A 21635-nucleotide genomic window follows, 5' to 3' on the forward strand; every position below is an offset into this window, starting at 1 on the left:
TCTGAGTATTACTTTTTTCTTTTCTCAAGTTATCCCACTCCTGAAATCACATTTCTCTCAAATCTAGAATCATAGTTTAAAACTCAGGGGAGATCGAAACACAGAACTGTGTTTTTACTAACAGCAAAACATTCCAAATTAATTATAGTAGTGAGATGTTTTCAATCCAAACATCACACCACTAGACTTTAACAGTTTGAAAACAGCTCTAACCTCCCAGATCAGCGAATCTGGTACTGTAATTAGATCACCTGCCACAGCTCCTGCCTACACACCTCCTTGGCTGGGTGTGTGGAATAGGAGAGGCTGCTGGCACAAGGGACAGGGCAGGGAAAGTGAGAAAGCAAGATGTCAAAAGGGCTGGAAATCTAGTGTCATCTTGTGAGTAGTCTAGGACTGTGCCTTGAGTGTGTTCCGGACCTCTGTTCATACTCCTCCTCAGTGCTGCTCTACTTTACTTCCAGTGCCTGAGGAACAAGTGCTCACTCTCCAAGGGTCAGTTCTACCCCCTTCTCTCTGAAGTCTTTCCTGAAACCCTAGAAAACCACTCTCTTTACTGCCTCATTAAATCTGAACTCACACTTTCCTGAGTACCTGTAACATTTTGTGCAGCATGCTTATGAGCAGCATTTAGATGCTTAGTAAATGCTGACTGAACATTCACTGACATGGAGAGATCTTGGGAGAAGAGAGATGCGATTTCCCATTGTTCACAGAAACGGGTGGATTCAGATGAAAGGAGATATTGAAGTACTGGGCTGGAACCATTTGTCATGTTAAAAACCAACAACTCCAAACATCCCTCCTGACGTTATTTCTTGACCCCTACGTTTCCCCACCCACGAAAAAGACTGCAAATATTCTTTGATCTTACCACAAAAACAGGAGGGAAAACTATCATGTTGGGAAACACTTCTTAGCGGAGGACCACCTTTCGTCTGCCTGCTTCAGATACAAGACATTTCTGGCATAAAAGAATGGGGGGGGGGAGAGTAGACTCAATAAAACAAGAACTGACTCTCTCGTTGTATGTTTAATAGCAGACACTGAACAAATGAGGGTGGGACGCTATTCGTGCCAAGATAAAGTTGTGTGTGCCCCAAATCCTAGGAAAGCGCGTTCTCCGTAGGGTTGGAAGCCGCCGAAACGACTTTTACTCAAATTTCCCCCCACCATTTCACCGCATCCCCCACCCCACCCCCGTCTTACTATCAGAGCTTGAGTTGACAGGATAGCCCCGGGGGGATGAAGGTTCCCGAGGTGGCCTCGCGCCCGCCTGGCGACACTGGCCGCCGGGCCCCGCGCCCTGTCCAGGGGGGCGTTTCACAGCTGAGCGATGGGGCGACTGCGAGCTACGGCGGCTGCCCCTCCCCGCCGGCTGCACCTGCGCCCAGTCCAGCAGCCTCCCGCCGCCAGCGTCAGACCCCGGGCCACCGAACTCGCCACGCCGCCCCTCCGGACAGCACGCCCGGCGGCGGAAGCGCCCCGACCTCCGGCAGACGCGGGAGAGCCGGCGGGGGAGAGAGCTCGCCATCACATGGAGGCCCGAGCCCGCCCCATTGGCTGCGGCCGAGCCAGTCGCGGCGCTCGCTGGCTGCGGTTGGTCCCGGAGCTGCAGCGCCTGCACGGGCCCGGAGTCCATGTTACGCTTTGTTTAATTCCCCCCGCTACAGAGTCATGTGCTGCTGCTCTCGTCGCCGCCGCTGCCGCCGCCCGTGGTGCCCCGGCTCCTCCGCCGCGCTTCGAAGTGGCAGCCGCGGGCGGGGCCGCGAAAGCAGGGTCCTGGGCGCCGCGCGCCTCCGCCGCCCCGGCACGTCCGGGAGCAGCCACCGCACGCCGCAGGTGATGCCGCCACCTCCCGCCTCCGCCTAAGCCGGGCTAGGCGGCCAAGCTGCCCCCCAAGGTTGGTGCGCGCCTCTCCGGGGCAGGGGCTGGGGGCTGCGCCGGTGGGAGCAGTGCCGGAGCCGACGCGCGCCACCCCGGCGCCGGCGACCTGCCCCGCGGCGCCGCGGCCCGAGAGGAGGCTGCGGCTGGGACCTCGCTGCCGGGGGGCCAGGAGCCCGGGGACGGGGGAGGCGGGCGGGGCCGGGCCGGGCGCCCGCCTCGGCCCGCTGGGGCCCGAAGATCGTTCTGCTTTCGGCAGTTTGAGCGGCGGGCGCCGCGGTAGCCGAGTGGGCCCCGCGAGAGCACAGTGCCTGCGACCGCCTCCCTTCGGCTCCCCCCACGCGCGCTCCCTTCTCTCGCCTCCCTCCGCCCCATCGGAAGGGCGGGGAGACCCGGTTACGGCTCCACTGATTCTTCCCGGAGGTGGGTGTTTGGTGTCTGGCCTCGCTGGCCCACTGCCCAGAAGGTGAGCCCTTCAACTTCTCCAGAAACGCTTCCCCTCCGCCTCCTTCCCGCGCCGGGTGGGCTGGGCTGGGAAGTGAGGGCTCGCCCCGCCCTCAGCGCGAGAGGGAGGGAGCCGGGGGCCCGCAGGTGCACCCAGCCCGCCCCGGGCCATCTCCGGGTTGGGTACCGGTATAATCCGCTTCTAGCTTGTTTGGAAGCGTGGGCACTTGGGAGCCGGACTTCTGCTCAAATCCCGTTCAGTGGCTTGGAAAGGAGGAGGCTTGGGGAGTGGTTGCTCAGGAAATCATCACCTCCGCTTACTGGAGGGTTGATAGGGGCCTTCCTCTTTCTCTCCCCCTTCATTTGGGGTATCCCTTATGGATAAAGAGATGAGTTTTTTTGGTTTCTTACAAAGCCAGCCACGGTAAAGAAGAGCTGCCGCAGGTCGAGGGGAGGAGAGGTAGGTTCCTGCTGGAGAGGGAGAGGAGGGGTATGCGGCCCCATTTGGATACGCAGTTGGGGGTGTATGTGGCAGAAGGTGGGGACGTAAGGTTCCAGAAAAGAAATAGTGCAAAGGTGAGAGTGTGGGAGCACTCAGGAGGCGCAGGGGATGGGGAATGGGTATCGGGGAGTCCTTAGCCGACTGTGGGGCCCAACTTGAGCCACTTGGACTCCTATGTGGCTCTTTCTGTTTTGCAGATTTCCTCCTTTCCTTCTCCTTGACTTTGAAAAAAATATTTCGTGTTGGGCAAGGAAAGCTTTGAGGACGTATTTTGAGAGATTCAGGAGTAAAGAGAGAGCTGACTTATGGAAACTTTCCTTAGCAGCTTTGATAATAAAATTCTAGACAGGCTGCATTTATTGAGCACCTATTATGTGTTCTGTGCCAGACGTTGGAAGAGTCTGGGCAGGCAGGGAATTCCCGTCTGCAGTACTGGTTAGGGCTGTTTACTTCATAAACAACCGAAGGGCGCTTCCAAGTGCCAAGAATGACAGTGATTCAGACCTTCCCTGCCAGAGCTGCTGGGGCCTCTGCATGGTACAGACCTGTGGGAAGAACCCTGCACCATTCCCAGTAAATGGGGTCTTCAGGCAGCATTTATTTTTACAGCCCATTAATACTGACCAGACATCTCCCATCAGCGAGGACATGGTGAGAGTTGTCTCTTTTCCTGTATTCTACATCTAGTGACTAAAACCCTGTTAAAATACGAGAACAAGATAGGAAAGATCCTGAGATGAAAATTAGGTAAACTAGGGTTCCGGCGAAGTTGTTGGTCTCTATAGGTTAGTAAGGGAGCCTCCCATGAAATGATTAGGTAATCCATAGAGCTGGGGAAAAAGCAATCCAGAATCTTAAATCGGCATGGTTTATTTATATATTTGATTATCTTAGATTTGCCTCATTTTTATTGAGGGTGTGTGAGTGTGTACTTTGTTGATTAAAACCTAACACATTACAAGGTTGGAGAGGAAACTGTCCTTACATGACCCAGCCCTCCAGTCTCTTCATGACCATGTGGAATGGTGTATGATGCAACAGTTAAAGTATTGAGCCATATTTGTATCCTTTTCTTTCTGCCAAGGTTTACAGAATTTAAAAAACTTGGTCAAAGCTTGACCTTTTTTTTCTTAATTTTTATAGTGAGCAGATCTTTTTTGATTAATTTTTTTTTAAAGTGTGCTGTGTTTGTAAGGTCCCAATAGCTGAATTATTTCGGTAGCTGTCTTTGGAAATCGGACTTGGTTCAGTCTCAGTACTGTAGGTAAATTGGCACTAGCTATGAAAAAGTCAAAGTTTTGTCAAAACTGTGCTCATGGTTACATATGTACTTGAAATGGCAGTTGGTATGGGATTTCACATATTTTTCATGTATCATTGGAGCTGATGTTGACATTCTGAGAAATGCCAGCCAATATTTATTAAGTACCAGCAAGAAGCAGAGAACCAGAGCGGGTGCTGTGATGCCTTAACCAGGAAGAAGAGGATTCTTGTACATACGAACAGAGGGCAAGTAAGACCGCCCACGTGAGGACACCACCAGAAGCAAGGGATTGCATTTGTCTAGGAGGCCAAGGAATACGGAGAGGAAAGGGTGTTTGGAGCCAGCCAAACAGCCAGCCAGTGCTGTGTGTGTTGGGGAAGAGGGAAGGAGCACGTATTAGGGGAAGCGTTGAGGTGTGTCATGGGTCAAAAATAGGTTTGCCTGGCTGGAGCAGAGAACATGAAGGGAGGTAGAGGGGATCTAGTTAGTGGAAAACTTGAACCACAAGTCAGTGGTGTTAATCATTTGCCTCAAGAGTGGGTCTCCACAGGGGGTGACTTTGCCTCCCAGCAGACATTTGGGAATATCTGGGCACGGTTTTATTTTTGCTTGTCCTAGCTAGGAGGCAGGTGCTACTGACATCTAGTGAGTAGAGGCCATGGAGCCTGCTAAACATCCTGCAATGTGCAGGGTATCCCCCATGAGAAAGAATTATCCCTTCTGAAACGTCAGTAGTGCCATGGTTGAGGAACCCTGCCTAGACAGGGAAGGTAAAGGCCGCTGTGAAGTGAAGTTACATCTCAGAATAGGCCTCGAAAGAGGTGGTTTTGACATGTGAGGAAGGATGTTGAGGTTGGGAAGCCAATCTAGGAGACTTGTGCTATGCTCAGGCCAGAAGTGGTTAGGATCTGGGCAAATTCTAATCAGAGAAAAAGGCATTTTTGAGAGATCGTGGCAGATGAGCTAGCAGGGCAGTATAATATTGGGTAAGTGGAGAGTCACAGAATTGAAATTGGTATTTTAGAGAAGTCTTGGTCCAACTTCTTTACTTTAGTAATTTCTTATACTTGTGAGGCAGCCTCTGTTTAAACACCACCAGGAACAGGGACCTCTGTACTTATGAAGACATGTCATCATATCTTTGGACTGTGTGTATGATGATTATTTGAGCTGAAGACTGCCTCCCCGAAACTTTGTTCTGTTGATTCTTTTCCTCTGGAACTACCCACTTCCCCAGGACAGCCCATCGAACGGGCAAAGACAGAATGACGTTCCCCTCCTGGCCCTCCAGCTGATTAACTTTTCTCAAAGCAGAATAGTCCCAATTCTTTTCACAGTCCTGCATGGGACATGGTTTCTGTCTTCTCAGTTTGTCCACATCTCTCATGGAAAGTTATGGCGAACTGGAACTGAATATGGTAACTGAGACCTGATCTGCTTCACAAAGAGTACCGTAGGACAGCTATTTCCTGAGACCAAGGCACAAGCATCTACTTTCTGCAGCTTAAGCTTACAAAACTGCCCATCACAGACTCATGTACAGGATTCTGGACAGTCAGAACTCCCAGATATTTGTTGTATGAGCTGCTGCATCCTGTATTCATCACGCAGATTTGTGTGTGTGTGTGTGTGTGTGTGTGTGTGAAGTTGAATGGACGTGTTTTTGGTTTGTTTTTGTCCCTGTTCAGTTCTATCCTATTTATTTTGGTCCAGTCTTCAGGCCTTTTGGGATTTTAAAATCTTAGTTCTGCCTTGTAATCACATGAGAGAGGAGTGGAGGACGACTTTGTCAAAAGCTTTGTAGTCACTTATGTTAATACTTCATGAAACCCAGTACTTTGTTTGGCACTGCTGGTCCTGTTTGAGAGCCTGGCGTGCTGGGTGATGGAGGTGAATTCCGGGGGTTGATTAGCCCCAAGTTTAGGGGCGTCTGAGAAATTTGTGTTCGTGGCCAAGCTACACTGAGTTAGGCTCTTGCTAATGTTTGCACCTGAGGTGCCCTTTCGAAATTATTTCAGGCTGTTGCAAGCTTCTGAAATCGGTACTCCTCTGGGGTCTTTGTAATTCTGTTTAGACATCTGGAAGAGCATTGCTAATGTTCTGTGCAAATCTGAAGCTTGCCAAATCCGGGTTGCTTTTGAAATTTTTGAAGAGGTAAACTGGGTAATAACTGGTATTGGCAAAAACCGTGGATGAAGTTTGTTCCCACTCAGGCTAAGTGTTTTTTTTTCTTCTTCTTTTTTTTTTGCTAGTGTGCCTGAAATACTTCATTAGTGAGAGCTTTACATTTGGGGAAGGTGGGGGGTGTTGGGGATTAGAGATAGGCCTTTCTCCCAGTACTAAGCTTTAGCTTGTGGGTGGTATAATATCGCACTTATCAGATTTCACGTGTCTTCACTGAGAAGACATTAGGAAATTACCATTCTTGGATGTCTTTTGAAGTGGACAGGTCAGAAGTCCTAGGTAACTTAGTGCCAAGTTCTCCAAATGTTCTAGATCTATCCAGCAAACTAGATTTAAATAAATTACTTGATTCAGGTGGTTGCCATCCAACAGTGTAGAGAGTGCTAGAACAAAATTCCAGATCTCATAGCCAAAATGTGTAACCTCTTTGTTATGAATGTCCATTGTGCCCCAATTCGTTGCAGGTGTGTTGCCTGTCCAGATGGTACAGCCTGCTTGCTCTCACTTCTGTGCTAGCCCACGTGGGAAACCTGTCTGTATTCTCTGGAGATGAAGGATATTCCTATGAGAAGAAGGGATTTTTGTGAATTTATGAGATTTCTTGAGGGGGGAAATATTTGAAAACCCTTGGAGACTGTCCTTTTACACTTTCAAAGGCTGTATCAAAGTTGAAGTCACCTTGGGATTGAGGATTCAGTGTATCATTTTTGAGTAGGAGGAGAGAATTTTACAGATGGGAGTGATCAATGTTTGAATTAGATAGATGAGGAAATTGAGGCCTGTGGAGCTGATGTAGTGACAGAGCAGGCATTAGAATCCACCTACCTTAAAGACCACAGATTAAATCTAAGGCTAAAGACATCTCTGCTTGGAGGTGTGTAAACAGTGGGGTCCCTTAGGTCTTACTTACATAATTGATCCAAAAGAAGGAGTACCCAGTGGAATTTCTAGGTTTACAGATGACAGTAAGCTCTTCTGAATTATGAAATAGCTAACCAATGGGGATTTACTCCAGGGAAACTGTGCTAGGATATGTTAGTCATCAGAAGATTTGCAGGTGAGTTTCTTGGTGGGCAAATGTGAAGTCAGGTATTAAGGAGGGAATTATGGAGCTGTCATAGGATGATGTTTTGGTGGGAAAATCCAGGAAAGGGCTTTGAAAATACTTGCACAGTGTTGTCCCAGCTTGTTGTTGCAGATTAAAAAGGACAGGAAATACTAAGCTTCATCAAAAGATTTTGGCAATAAAACAGAAAACACAGTCTTAATTGAGTTTCTACTGTGCTTTGTTCAAAGCATGGGCACCTGACTTTAGGCAAGACACCAGAGCTGGAGTGAGCAACGTAACGGTACCTAGAAAGGGTAGACAGTCCTGCCAGAATGGAAGCTCCATGAGGACAGAGCCTCGCCCATCTGCTTTTCTGATGTAAACATTAGAGTTTCTAGTATCTGGAAGAAGATAGCTGGGAGGAGATGTCTCTGAAGCCCATGAAACCACTAGATTAGGGACAAAGGAAACCTGGATTGTTTCCCTAATCCTAGTAAACCTGAATGTGCTGTTTCAATCGCCTGCTTCCTTGTCTGCCTGCTCCAGTACTCTGTCAGTGTGGTGAAGGCAGGGATGTATCTGTCTTGAGCTCCACTGATTTCCTAGTGCCCCACACATGGCAGGCCCTGCATTGGTATTTGACACCTGAAGGAATGCATGAAGAGGTGCATTCCTTAAAGCTTTATAAGATATAAATTCAGGATAAATGCAAAAAAAATAGGGTACCAGTTTTTCTTAGCCCTGGCTGGCATCACAATCAGCCTGGGGAAGGTTTTCAAGTTACATGAGCGCAGACCTTTCCCCATACCTATTGAGTCAGAGTCTCTGGGAGCGGAGTTTCATTTTGAAAAGAGCCCTCTTCACTCCCAAGTGATTCTGGTGTGCAGCCAAGACTGAGAACCACCATCTTGCATAGTTGTACAGAAAGGCTGGTATTGACTGGAGAAACCTTCAGAAAGTTTTGAAACATTTGTGGCTGACAGGCCCACAATTGGTAGTTAAGACGAGGAGCTTTAAGGATACATCTGTGTCCTTGGAAGATGATGACCAAGACAGCAGATGTCCACTGTGTGGCCCTTGGTGCCTCCGTGAGATGCTGTGTCCTGGATTGGATGGCCTGAGGGGCTCAACCTGCAGTCTGCTCTTGAGCAGTTGTTTCCAGAGTGGATCCATAGTGACAGTTACATCAGCCTATGGAAAAATAAGAATAAAGACAGTGCAGCAGGCTTTTCGTGTTTAATTTTAGCATTACGTTTGTTCAATTTAAAGGATCTTTTTTTTAATCTTGGGGATCACTTATTTTGAGGGGTTAATTTTTTTTTCCTTTTATAGAAGGATGGTGATGGTTTGCTTTTGGTATCATTTCTTGGTCACCTAAAACCTGGTAGTTTTATAACAGGCTTCTTTTGAAATTTTACTAGTCTGTGGTACCAATCAAAAGTCTGGGAATTACTACTTCCCTGAGGTGTTCAGGATGTCCATGTCCTCCTCTTGACACCTGCTATTGGGGAAGGATCACACATATGGATGTTAGGTTCTATTATGAACATTTTTTAAAAATTAATTAATTAATTTATTTATTTTTGGCTGTGTTGGGTCTTCGTTGTGGCGTGCGGGCTTCTCATTGCGGTGGCTTCTCCTGTTGCGGAGCATGGCCTCTAGGCGCGCTGGCTTCAGTAGTTGTGGCACGCAGGCTCAGTAGTTGTGGCTCGCGGGCTCTAGAGCGCAGGCCCAGTAGTTGTGGCGCACTGGCTTAGTTGCTCCACAGCATGTGCGATCTTCCTGGACCAGGACTCAAACCCGTGTCCCCTGCATTGGCAAGCGGATTCTTAACCACCGCACCACCAGGGAAATCCCATGAACATTTAATTCCTTAAAAAACCTTTTACTTTCCTTCTCTGCTTGCTGGTAATAGGAGCTTTGCCAGAGAAGGTTTCACTTCCCCAGCAACCCATAAATCCCATTGCTAAATCTCAGCATCAAAAGATCACCAATACTGCAATGAATTCTACAAAGCAGGGAGAAGGAAGGAAGTGCAAGGCAGCCGTTCTCTCTGAAGGGCGTCAGCCACCAGGAAGCTGCCTCTGCAGAGCTCACTCAGTGGAGACGGGACAGATTCATGCCCATCACACTGGGAATGAAGTGCCATCTGTCAAATTCTCTTGTTCCCAAGCCAGTTCTAAGAAATATTTGAATACTAAAAGTCTTTGGAAAATGACCCCCATGATTCTTGCAATGGCACCCTACTGAAATAAGCTTTTAAAATTAGTTTATTATCAGATATAACTAGTTTTTTTTTTAAAACTTAACTGGTCAAGAAGTAATTGAGCGATTTATGGAATACCCATAGCTAATAACAATAATCATTTCTTAGGCATTTACTGATTGTCCAGACCTATGCCCTGGAATTTACATGCATTCTCATTTAATCTGCAAAACAATCCTGAGTGGAAGGTGGACTTATTCCCACTTTAGAGATGAGGTAACTGAGGCTTGAGAGGTTATGTGATTTGCAAAAAAAAAAAAAAAAAAATCACAAAGAAGTGGTGGAGGTGGAATTTGAAGCTAGTTTTGTTTATTTCAAAACTCATTCTCTTAATGTACTGCACTCCTCTCGTTTATCTTAGATTTCTTTGTATTCATTTTATAATATTATTAATATTTCTTTTAAAGAAAGAGAATCCAATTTTGATGTGTAAAGAGACCTTACAGCTTGTCTAGTTCATGCTCCTCATTTATGGACCAGATCTGAAGCGTGGGTACACAGCTGAGGAGAGCTATAGGGGCACCCAGCTCTGCAGGCTTCCAGGCCAGAGTTCTCATCAGCGCACAGTGGTTTTAGAAAACATCAACCTGTCGGTAAAACCACTTGAGTGAAAGTTGATTCTAGAATTGAGAGGGTAATGTAAAATCACTTCTTTTGGTGCTTTCTCTAGCCCTGTTCTCTTTTATCATCAATATTGGTGATAGAATGCCACTTGTAATAGCACGCACTGAGTGCCCTCCTCCTAATTAGATCCGACCCTACAACACTACTGTACATAAATATATAAAGATGTAGCTAATATTTGTTAAGGTGTTTTGTCCAAATGTTTGCTGAATAAATGCTATCACAAATATATGCAGTTAAAGACAAGTAATCATTACCCATATCCTCTGAGTTAATGATGATGAATCAAGAAATATCCATATATCTATGTGATATGTAGTCTGTCTTATTTATAGATTGATTATGCTCAAATACAATTATTTCAGTGGAGCGAATTCACTCTGTTAGAGTTTCTACTTTAATGGTTCTATTGTTCATATTAACATTTAGCCAATAACCAAGTACAAACTGGGAAATGGTCTGCAGTGTTACACAGCTTGCACAGATGAATCCCCTTCCTACACACACGCACGCACGTACGCATGCACACACACCCAGAGGCTTTCTCTTTTAACTTAGTTCTTTTCTAGTATTTCTCTATTATGGGACATTTTCCTTTTTGTTTAGTTCTAAGTTCTTTTCTTTATGAATTATTTGTACCTGGAAAATTCTGTACGAAGCAGAAACTTTATAATTACATCTGTAATTTGTGCTCTAACCAGAGAGAGTTAGATGCTAGCTGTGGTCTCAGGCATATCCCAAACACTGCCCGAAGCGGGCCTCACATGGGATAATTTATGACAGCTGGTACTCAACCTCAGGGTAGGGTGATCAGGAGGGAGTGGGGGGTGAACCTGGGCTGAACCAGCAACTGCAGGTCCTGTCTAAAAGGGGCCTGTTGAGCAGATCTGTTCAGCAGCCAACTGTTGCCATATGGGAATGTGGGCCAGTCTTGACAGATCTTCTGATTTTTTCAGTGTAAGCCAGAAATCTGGATTACTTAAAAATCTCCTGATTTTAAAAGATTGGCTAACACGACGTTTTAAAAAGAACTTCCTGCAGACCAAACAAAATAGCTTTGTGGGCTGGATACAGCCTGTGAGCTTAGGCCCTTAGAGATAGATAGCCCTTTAGCGGCCAGGTAAATGGAAGCATATGAGTTAAATAAAAGCATAATACACTTTTAAAAAGTTGAAACAAAGCAAAACTTGATGTCATCGTTTTATGTACCACACACACACACACACACACACACACACACAAAACACACACAACACACACAACACACATATACAGAAAGCAGAACAAACCAAACCAAAATCCCCATACTTGTAATGGTAACCATTTCTGCCCTTTAAATTTGGTTTGTTACATCCAGAGTGGTTACATTTGAAGGGGTTGTCCTGCCTGAGGAGTGACAGACTCAGAGAAGTACCCGGAGTATGGGAATGCAGCAGGTAGGAGAAGATACGGGGTGGAGGGGGGGGGGCAGGTGGGCCCCGTGGCAGAGAACAAAGGGTCAGAGCCGCTTGGAGGGCAAGAAGGATCGTCCACCCCAGAAGACAGGCGAAGAGGAATACTCCGTTATATCTTAACACTGATTTGGGGGTTATGGGGAGGAGAGGGAGATAAAAGAGGAGTCCTTACATGAGAAGGGAACATTGTGATCTGATAAATATTCAGAAATAGCGCAGAAGCTCTGGTTGGGCAGAGGGCTGTTGTTTTGCCGTTCCTAGTGTACACGTTAACTTGTGTGGTGGCTTCTTCAAAAGGAGAGTTGGAGTGAAAAGGAAAAGAAAGGATTTAGGTCAGGAGGATATAGAGTGAGGAAAGGAAGAGGCGACGACAGGACAGCTAGCGTCACAAAGTAAACCAGGAAAGCTGAAAACGTTTCCACGGTACAGACAAGCACTCTTCCCCCACCCCGTAAACCACGGCATTGTCTGAGCGGCGATAGCCCCGCCGCTCCCGGATGGCTCTGGACTCCAGCTTGTTTGGCTTGCGGGGGGCTGGTGTGCTCAGTGCCACTGGTGTAGCCCCCATGGTCCCTTCGTGTGAAGTCAGTGGCCGCAGGGCTGCACCTGCCCCGCCAGGCACGCTGATTGGAGGTCAGTGCAGGCTGAGTTTTAGCCCCTCTTCCTGGCTGGGTGCCCCCGGGCAGGCCATGACCCCAGACCTGTGTTGTGACCCTTCCTTCTAGTGCTCCTGTCTTTAGTTTTATCTGCTGTCCTGGGGAAAATCCTTCCATTGTTTAAGTCTAATCTGTTGTAGTACAGATGCCCTCTCCGAAGGAGAGGAGAGGTGATACTCCAGCAGCTCTGTTACTAGCTGAGTCTAGACTTTTAGCCTGAGAGGGGATTTCTAAAACCATTTTTCTCTTAATCATCCCAAGGATAGCACATTGTTCTTGGAATTCCAGCATTTTCTGGGAAATAATCCTTTTGATTCATCAGCAGGTTTTATCCCAGTCCTTAGGATTGCCGTCCTTCTGTGACCTTGAACCATGTCTTTCTCAGCTGGTATAACTTTAAATTTTTAACGCTTTGGTTGTTTTCAGAATATAAAGCAAATTTTACAGATGTTCCCCTATGTTAGTTAGTTCAATGCTATAAGTTCTTCGTTTTGTTTTATTTAGTTTCTCAGCATGGAAGCCCCTTTGTAGTATGGAGAGAATGGGTACAGATTTACTTGCACTGTTGCTGGGAAGGAGGAAGATTCTTCGAATTCCACTGTTTGTTCTTCCCGGGACTCTAGTTCACAGATGGAAATCCTGGAAGATCCTATCAGGAAGTGAAATTTGTAAATAATCGTGCTGGTTTGGGGCATTATGGATTAACAAATTGTGCAAGAAGTCTTCTTCAACCTTCTAAAATACACTTGAAAAAGAACACAATTGTAGAGAGTAATCTATTCTGGAAATAATAATAGGAAACACTTGCGTAGTACTTACACGTGCCTGGCACTGCTTGGAGCACTTTATATGTATTAGGTCATGTGTTCCTCACAACAGCCCATTTGTAGCAGAGAACAACAAGGCCTAGTTGCCCTGTCTGGCTGCACTTCCCCATCTCTGTGAGCAGCCAGGGGACTCAAGGCCACAGAGCTGGAAGCGACAGAGCTGTGATTGGAACCCAGGCAGTCATGGCTTCAGAATCTGTGCTTTTGAGGACTGCGTTATGGCCTCTTGTACTCTTCTCACGACAAGGATTGCAAATAGGCTTTACAAACTTCTTTTGCTTTCCATATCACCTCAGCTTTAAACTCAGGATCAGGGTTTGATTTTTAAAAAAAAGAAAATTATACTCCTTCCCTAATACCTCCTCCCCAAACCACATGAACAAACAGAATTGTCAGGAGACAGTTTCCATCTAGGAACAGAAACTAAAGGGTCTTCCTGGAACACTGTCCTAAGATACCGGACTGATCATTCTAAGGGCTGCAGGTGGGGGGCCTCCTTGCTGTGACAGCCCTCACTCTTGGCACCAGATTTGTTTTTAAGAGGACAGAAACTCTTAACTTTACAACTAGTGGATTTGGTGAGCTTCTGAGAAGGTTTTAAAAATTGCTTTTCACACTTCATAAAAGACAGTGGGAAGGGCCAAGGACTTGGAGCTTAGATGACTTGAGTTTAGTCCTGGCACTCTTCTGATCGCTACTGACTGTGTGGCCTTGGACTTCTCGACTTGGGTTTCATCCCCTGTAATTGGTGGAGGGGGTGGGGTGATAACGGCAATAGGATTGATTTGGTGAGGATAAGAAGCTATTACATAGGACGATATTTTATTGACAACAATGGCCGTGTGTTTTAGGCAGCTGGGGACCAGCGTGCGCTCTGTGAGCCTCGGGAGTCTTTCCCGTTGGGTGAGTGGTGAGCTGGATGCTTGGGAATTGGTGGGAAGGTTTGCATTGGTCTGAGCTTCTTTCCTTTCCTGTTCTCTCCTTACCTGTGGTACAGTGTGGATGATAATGTGGGTGTCCACTCAGTTTCTGGCCCAAACTCCTTTTCCTTGGTGCCCCCTCCTGCTTTGGGCTCGCCTCCAGTTTGCCTACAAAGTGCCGTTTGTTGTGAGGGTGAAGCGGGCAATTCTCTGGGCAGTGCAGTTACTGTAGTTCAAAGCAGAAAGCCAAGCTGGAGGAGGAGGGACAGACAGGGCTTGTTCGTTAGAATTTTGTACATTGATTTTTGAAGGAAAGAAAGGGGATTAAGAGATGACTTCTCAATAGAAATATTATGAAATGCCCTTCATAACAGAACAAAATTGGGCAAGGAGAAAGGGCTTTAAGAAATCACTGCTTATTACTTTGAAAGTAAATGCTTTTGTTTGTTTGTTTTTGAGTGGAGGCAAATACTTTTGGAACTCTTCCTATGTCTGCAATGCATTCTGGTAGGATAGGAAACAAAAATTGATAAACGATATTTACAACAGCTGTCATTTTGGTGCATTTTAGGTGGTCCGCATTGGGCCACTTTTCCTGTTTTATCCTCAAATTAGTCATGAAGGTAGGTATCATTTTTTGTGTGTCCCATTTCAAAGATTATAAAATTGAGGCTCATAGTATTTAAATAACCTACCAAGGGTTACAGTGCTAGTAAGTAACCGGAAGAGCTAAACTTTGAACCTAGTTCTGTCTCTCATTCACATTATGAAAAATGAGTGTGTTACATGCCCCTGCTTTCAGGGGGAGACCACCACGTATGCAGTTTGGTGTAATTCAGCTCAGCACGCAGTATATGCTGTAATTCCTGCATGAGCTAATTTTTTTGAACATTTGTTGAGAGGAAGGAGAGACTGATTTTGATTGGAAAGATCAGAGAAGGTTTCACAGGGAAAAATAACTTGAGCAGTGCTGAGGGAACATTGGGGCAGCAAGTGCCAAAGACATAAAAGAAGCGTGTGATGTGTTCGGGGAATGGTGCTGTGACAGAGTGAGGGATGTGGGAGGGAAGGAGGGCGGAAAAGTAGTTCGGGACAGATCACAGAGGGTCTTGAGTGTCCTGCTAAGGAATTGAGACTTCATTCCATTGCCTTTGAAGGTTATTCCATTAAACGTTCTTGAGAAGGGGAATCATTTACTCTAGTCTCTGATGTGACTGATTCTGGTGGCAGTGTCTAGAAAGGAGTAGAATGTGTGCCGCAAAGGTTCCCCAACCAGACTGCAGCATAGGGTCACCTGGGAGTCCTTAAACATACAGATTCTGGGAACACCCCATGCCCACCAGCAGCACCCACCCACCCCCTGCCCCGGACATTCTGTTTAAAAGCCTGCAGGTGATTCTGGGTGCAGTCAGATAAGGGAGTAGGGCCTGTAGGCATTCTGAGGCTAATTGTGAGTTTGCCATTGTGTGGATGATTTGTATAAACCATAGGAGGCGGCCAGGAATCAAACCTGGGGGAAGATCTGTCTATTTAGGTTTCATCGTTTGCTTATTATTCCGTATAGATATTAAACAATCTCAGAGCATCATCGTTTTCACATAAATTTTCCCATTCATGCCTACAATAGAATGCACTATGGCTCTAAACTTTATGCCTTTGTGCTAAGTCCCCTACCCTGCCCCACCCGCTTTTTTTGTTTATTTCGAAGGAAATGGAACATGCAGCATTTCCTTCTTGTCCTCGACAATCTCTCATCAGCTGTGGAGTCCGCTGCCTGGGGCATGGTGGCTACAGATGGTTCAGCTCTTCAGTCTCTTAGGAGTTGAATGATATGATGCTCACTTGTACATTTCCTGGGACCTAGCGTGAAGTTAGGCCATTTTTTTTTTTTTTTTTCCAAATGTTGCAGACCCTTCCTGCTTCCATTTCTTGAGTTCTAAATCAACGACTGACTTTTAAAGTATAAATTTTGCTGGGAGAGCAAACAGTTCTACCGAGGGAGAAGCAATTTCTCAACATTAAAAAAAAATTAGAAATTATAATTTATGCTTAAAAAAATGTTAGTCCAAGTTTTTGCTCTCTTCTCTTTTCCTTCTCCGCTGTGCTTTATCCTGCCGTATGTTTACAAACCATTCTCGTGACCTTCTGCCTGAGCAGCATATTTGTCGTGGGGCCAGATTATACATACACCACTGACTTTTTCATCTGACCTCTAAATTCAGCCTTTGAGCCCCTTCATTTCTTTGAGTTTTGCTAACAAAGTCTTCTTGCTGAAAGGAATACTATTTCCCGTGGAACTTTACTGATGGTGCGTGGAATAATAGGATCATGCTTTTTGAAGTTCAGACCGAAGGTCCTAAAATCTTAAACATATCCAGTTTGCTATTGCTGACTTTACCTTTAGTTCAGTCTTGGCATTTCAGGTCTAGAGGCGGTTACTACCCAATGGGCATCCTCAGCCCCTCCCTGAAAATTAAAGGGAGAACGGAAATGAAACCAAACTTCCTGTTTTTCCTCACCTCTCTTGTTAATTTAACTAAGTCAGTTGGCTTGCCCTCGTTTGCCCTTTTCACCCCTCCCAGATGAACGTTATGTGCAAATTTGATTATAACAGTGTGAATAATTTCTAAGTTACTTGAATACAGGTTGAATACTGTTCCTTGTGGTTCTTTTCTTCATCACACTGGTAGATGTATCCAGTGTTTTTCTCTCCAGCCTGCTTAACTCCTGTGTGGTTCTTGTAGCCACATACGTTTCAGTTGATTTGGCCATCCTGATTGTATGGGGCACTATCAAATGCTTCGTCAAAATCAAAGCACGTGGAGTTCAGTGCCTTCCCTTCCCTTGCTAATTCAGTTGTGCTGGAGGCGGGCAATCCTGGAGCCTTGCAATCCAGGATTCTGGTCAAGGTAAGGAAGCAGCCCTTCTTCCTGATTTGGCTGTTCGGCAGATATCTTTTCCTTTCTTTTAAATATTCATTTATTCAGCAACATGTAGCAGGCCCTGCATCCCTGACCGTGTACAACCAGTGGTTACATTCTTGCTGTAGAAAGGAAAACCCCTGACCCTTTCACTTCTCTCCTTCTGCCTTAGCATGGGACTATTCCCCGTGAACTTTCATGCTGGAGAAAGCAAGCCCAAGCCAATGGTACCCCATTGGAAGTAAAATGTGTTGGTGAAAAGTAGATTCTGTGGCCAGCCTGGCTGCCCAAGTTCTGGTATTTGCTAGTAGTATTACTTTAGGCAAATTACTTAGTAGCTCTTGTCTGTTTCCTAGTCTGTAATATGGAAGTAATGGTAGTTCTTGCTTCATAGAGTTGTCCAGAATAATTGAGTCAATACATGTAAAGTGGTTGGAATTTGTTTAGCTAGGTTTAGTTTAAAAATTGATGAATAATCTTTCAAAAGTTTATAATAACGTGTCTGGGTTTTCCAGGCACTTTGTTTCTCTTTCATGCTATTTGCCTTAGTCACTCCACTGCAGGCAAAGGAAAGGAGATGAAGATCAAACTGTCCAGCTTTGCCACCTTAAATTATTTGTAAATTGCTTTTCTTCTTGAAGACTCCATTATAATAGGTGGTTGAGAATTGATATACTCAGTCGACAATATGACTTATTCCCTATCAACTCTTATATTGCTACTTCCCAGTGTGTAATTGTAGATATTTATATATTTAAAAAATCTTTTTAAGAACATTATTTTCTTAGTAATAAACATTATATTTATTGGACCTGTTAAATCATTTTAAGTTGTTGGGTTTTTAATGTATTATTTTTAAACGGATGCCCAGAGAATTAAAAAAAATTTTTTTTAATAAGGAGGCAGAAATACCCACTACAGACAATGAATAGACAAAACACGCCTTCCAAAGAAAAATGTCTTACAGGACAGTGTTTAGTCTACACCATACACATCATGATCAACAGTCAGTAAATAACCCAAGGCTGTTCATGTTAGCAGTCTGTGCCAGGAACAGTTTGAATACTCTTAACTTATGTACAAGTATTTGCATTTAGTCAAGCCTATATGGTTTCCTGCTAATCTTTCATATTTATGTTCACTGAATCACAGTACATCAGCCATCATGGCTCACTTTACATGTATATTTGCATACTAACTGAAGAATGAGAAGGGAAACTTGGAAAAAATGTATTAAGATTTTGTCCATTGGGATTTCCCTGGTGGTGCAGTGGTTAAGAATCTGCCTGCCAATGCAAGGGACACGGGTTCGAGCCCTGGTCCAGGAAGATCCCACACACCGTGGAGCTACTGTGAGTCCATGTGCCACAAGTACTGAGCCTGTGCTCTAGAGCCCGCGAGCCACAACTGAGCCGTGGCGCCACAACTGCTGAAGCCCACGCGCCCTAGAGCCCATGCTCCACAACAAGAGAAGCCACGGCAGTGAGAAGCCCGCGCACCACAAGGAAGAGTAGCCTCTGCTCACTGCAACTAGAGACTCTGCTCACTGCAACTAGAGAAAAGCCCGCGTGCAGCAACAAAGACCCAACTCAGACCAAAAAAAAAAAAAAAAAAAAGATTTCGTCCATCACAGTTTGATCGACCTGTGGATCTGTCTTATTTATTATTTTATTAAATACTTTTCAGCTGCAACCTAACCTAATTTATATTGACATATTGCTAAGAATCAGTTGGCCCATTGGAAAATACATGTTTATAGTTTACTCTTTCAAACAACTTGGGAAGTTGATGAAATCATGTGATATAGTTGAGAGAGATTCTTATGAGCAAAAGATGTGTAGCACAGAATAATAAATCCACAGCCAAAATGCACCTACTCATTTCTTCTCAATTCAGGGGAAGAACAGACCCAGGGTGAATTTTAGCTCCATTACCTACTGCTTTGAGAAAAACACCTATGAGCTCCACTTCTAGCACAGTGGTAATGAGACCTCCTTGCAAAGGCAGTTCTGAGAATCCAGTGAGGCAGGGCATGTGTGGGTCCTATGTAAATGTTACTCATTCTGCTCAAGATGTGTGTGCTTTGAAGCAGTGAGCTCAGGGACATACCAGCTTACGCCTGTAGCCACCCACGCCTGTGTTTCTGACGTGTAGCTGGGTCTTCCAAGTAATGCTGCAGGTGTTCTGAGTAGTGCTTTCCTTCTCAACTTACTTGAAACCAGGAGGCTCTTGTGCCTAGGAGGGAGCCTAAACCATCTTGCAGGCAGACTTTTTTAAAAAGGTGATTTGCATCCCCTTGCTACATTTTTGCCATGGGAAATGACACTCTGGCTCCTTGAAAATGGCTAATAACCATCCGTGGGTAAATGCCAATCAAGCCAGCCAGTTGGCTCTGAAGACATTTTCCTTGAAAGCCACGGCCCAGGTTTTGCAGAGGCCGGGAGATGAGGGTGAGTGCCAGAGACCTCCTTCACAGAAAAGCCTGTTGCATGTGCTACCCTGGAAGTGAAGACAGAGACAGGGATGCCGCTGTGAAGGCTGCTATTACAGAGAGACAGTCTCTTAGGTAACCAGATGGCTTGTTGTCATTTTTCTTTTTTTGTTTGCAGAGAATCCAGCTGTCATAATGGCCAAGATTCCTCACACAGAGAAATCGTGTGGCAGACATTTTTAATCACCAAAGTAAGGTCTTTCTCTTTTAAGATGAAGAAAGATAAAGAGCATCGTTTTTGGGATCTGAGTTTATCATCTCTTCCTCCACACCCATTAGTCCTCAGGAAAGCTATCTTTTGTCACTTAATTTGGAGCCTCTAAAATGGCTTTCACACTTTGCCGTCTTGGTCCACGGACTGTGGTACTTAGGGAGTGGAGACTTGCAAAATTAACCTCCAGTATTCTTCCAAAATCAGTTTTATTTTTTGTGGAGTCATTTGTGCCTACCTGGGAGCATTTTTTTCTCTTTTTATGAGGTGGTTATTTTAATATTTTTTTCTGCCTAATGGTGGCAAGGAAGAAACACTTTCCATGAAATACAGAAGGGGCAGGAGAATAGCTGAGCTATGAGAAAGTACGATATGATGCTTTGGTCTTGTGATTGTTGGGATATATACTTGTCAGGAATGGATGCAATCTTAGGATGTTGTATTATCCAAACTATGAACCTTGGGATCCAGACAGCTTAATTTAAGCATGTTTCCTTTGCTTTGTCTCAAGAATTTCATTTTTCTTTAGAGCTTTTCCTTTTAGGCTCTTGGATTTATGAGTAACAGAAATGAAGGCAGGGATACCAAAAGGTATTTTAAAATAGAATTGTATCCAAAACATGGTAATTATTGACTTTTTTTTTTTTTAATGAGAGAGAATTGAGAGAAGTTTTGAGTTCAGTGCCCTCCTTCCTCCCTCCCTCCCACCAGGTACTTTGTGGGAAAGCAATGGCAGTGCTTTGGGAAGAAGCATTAGGTTTGTGAAAAGAAATGAAGAGTGGACAGGTCCAGGGTAAGCAAGGGACTGAGAGAAGGAAAATGATGGCAGCAGAGGCAGACCTGGACCCTAAAAGCATGCTAAGATCCCTCAGGAGGTTTTTAGTAATAAGCCCGCATGCCACTGTGCGAACCTGAAGGACGGGAGTGCATCTGCCCCTGCCCAGCCCTTACCGGCACACTTGAACTGTCCTTGCCCTTCACCTGCACGCCCTACAGCTCCAGAGTCTGCGCTGCTGAGTGAGGTGGTGGGGACGGGCGAGTGAGACATAGCTCATCAGGAGACAAGACAAAAGCACTCACTTTCTCCCTCACTCTCCGCTCAAGTGTCTGGGGTCTCATTGCCAAGATTCTTAATCACCTCTTAATACATGCTCTGTTTCTTGGCTTGTCAGGAGGCTAATGGCAGCATGCTGTTGACAGGTGAGTGTGAACTAAGTGCCAAAGCAGAAGGAAATGGAAAGTGAGAGAATTTCAAGTTTCACTAAGAGTGGAGTCCATGCATGTTTTGTTTTGTGTGGTGTGGTTTTTGTTTGTTTGTTTGCCTTCTTAAAAGGGCCCAGTTGGAAGAGAATTCAGGGAACAAATATTAGTCAGCAGATTAGGTTCTGAACTGGATAGACTTTGTACCTTGGCATATGAGTGGCTATCCTAGAACCTTTTGAACTTTTGCCACCGAGTAATTCTGAAAAGGTGGACAGAGCCAGTGGTAGATAATGGGAAAGAGCACGGTGTCCTCTGCTCAAGTAATCAAGGTACATATTATTCAGGTGGGTAAGGAGCCTAGCTAGTTCAACAGAGTGATAGCATGGAATTGCAGGCTCATTTGGAGATGAAGGAATGGATCACAGATGGTCGATGGGCTTGATTTTTCTCTGAGAATTCACTATTGTTTTGAGAATAAGCAGAGCTTAGAGGAAATGGCCCAGATTTTACACTTAGGAAAGAACTCTTATTCAATTCTCCATTTGACCACTTTCTAGCTAAGACATCAGGACAGTTACTTAACTTCTCTGACCCTGCTTCCTCAATTGGGAATATGAGAATAGGACTTTTGCAGATCTGTTGGGAAATATTAAGACTAGAGGGAGATTAAAATGAGATGCTAACGCTTAGCAGGGGCTTAATGTCCATCAGTTTCTTTCTTTCAGTCAAAATTTAA

At 45.2% G+C, this 21635-nt stretch overlaps 1 protein-coding gene across 7 annotated transcripts in view; it reads left to right on the forward strand.

Moving 5' to 3' along the window:
* The first annotated feature begins 1607 nt into the window (after nt 1-1607).
* The window catches only part of LRRC8D (leucine rich repeat containing 8 VRAC subunit D), a 115809-nt gene continuing 95781 nt past the window's right edge, over nt 1608-21635 (forward strand). The window contains exon 1 of one of the 7 annotated variants that reach the window (XM_032610456.1): nt 1608-1903. The gene's annotated coding sequence lies outside the window, so the exon portion shown is untranslated. Of the gene's footprint in view, nt 1904-2132; nt 2351-2424; nt 2789-21635 lie in introns of those variants that run through there. The other 6 variants (XM_032610466.1, XM_032610496.1, XM_032610485.1 and 3 more) reach the window with 6 other exon arrangements.

Source organism: Phocoena sinus, chromosome 1, assembly GCF_008692025.1.
Source record: "Phocoena sinus isolate mPhoSin1 chromosome 1, mPhoSin1.pri, whole genome shotgun sequence".
Lineage (NCBI taxonomy): Eukaryota > Metazoa > Chordata > Mammalia > Artiodactyla > Phocoenidae > Phocoena > Phocoena sinus.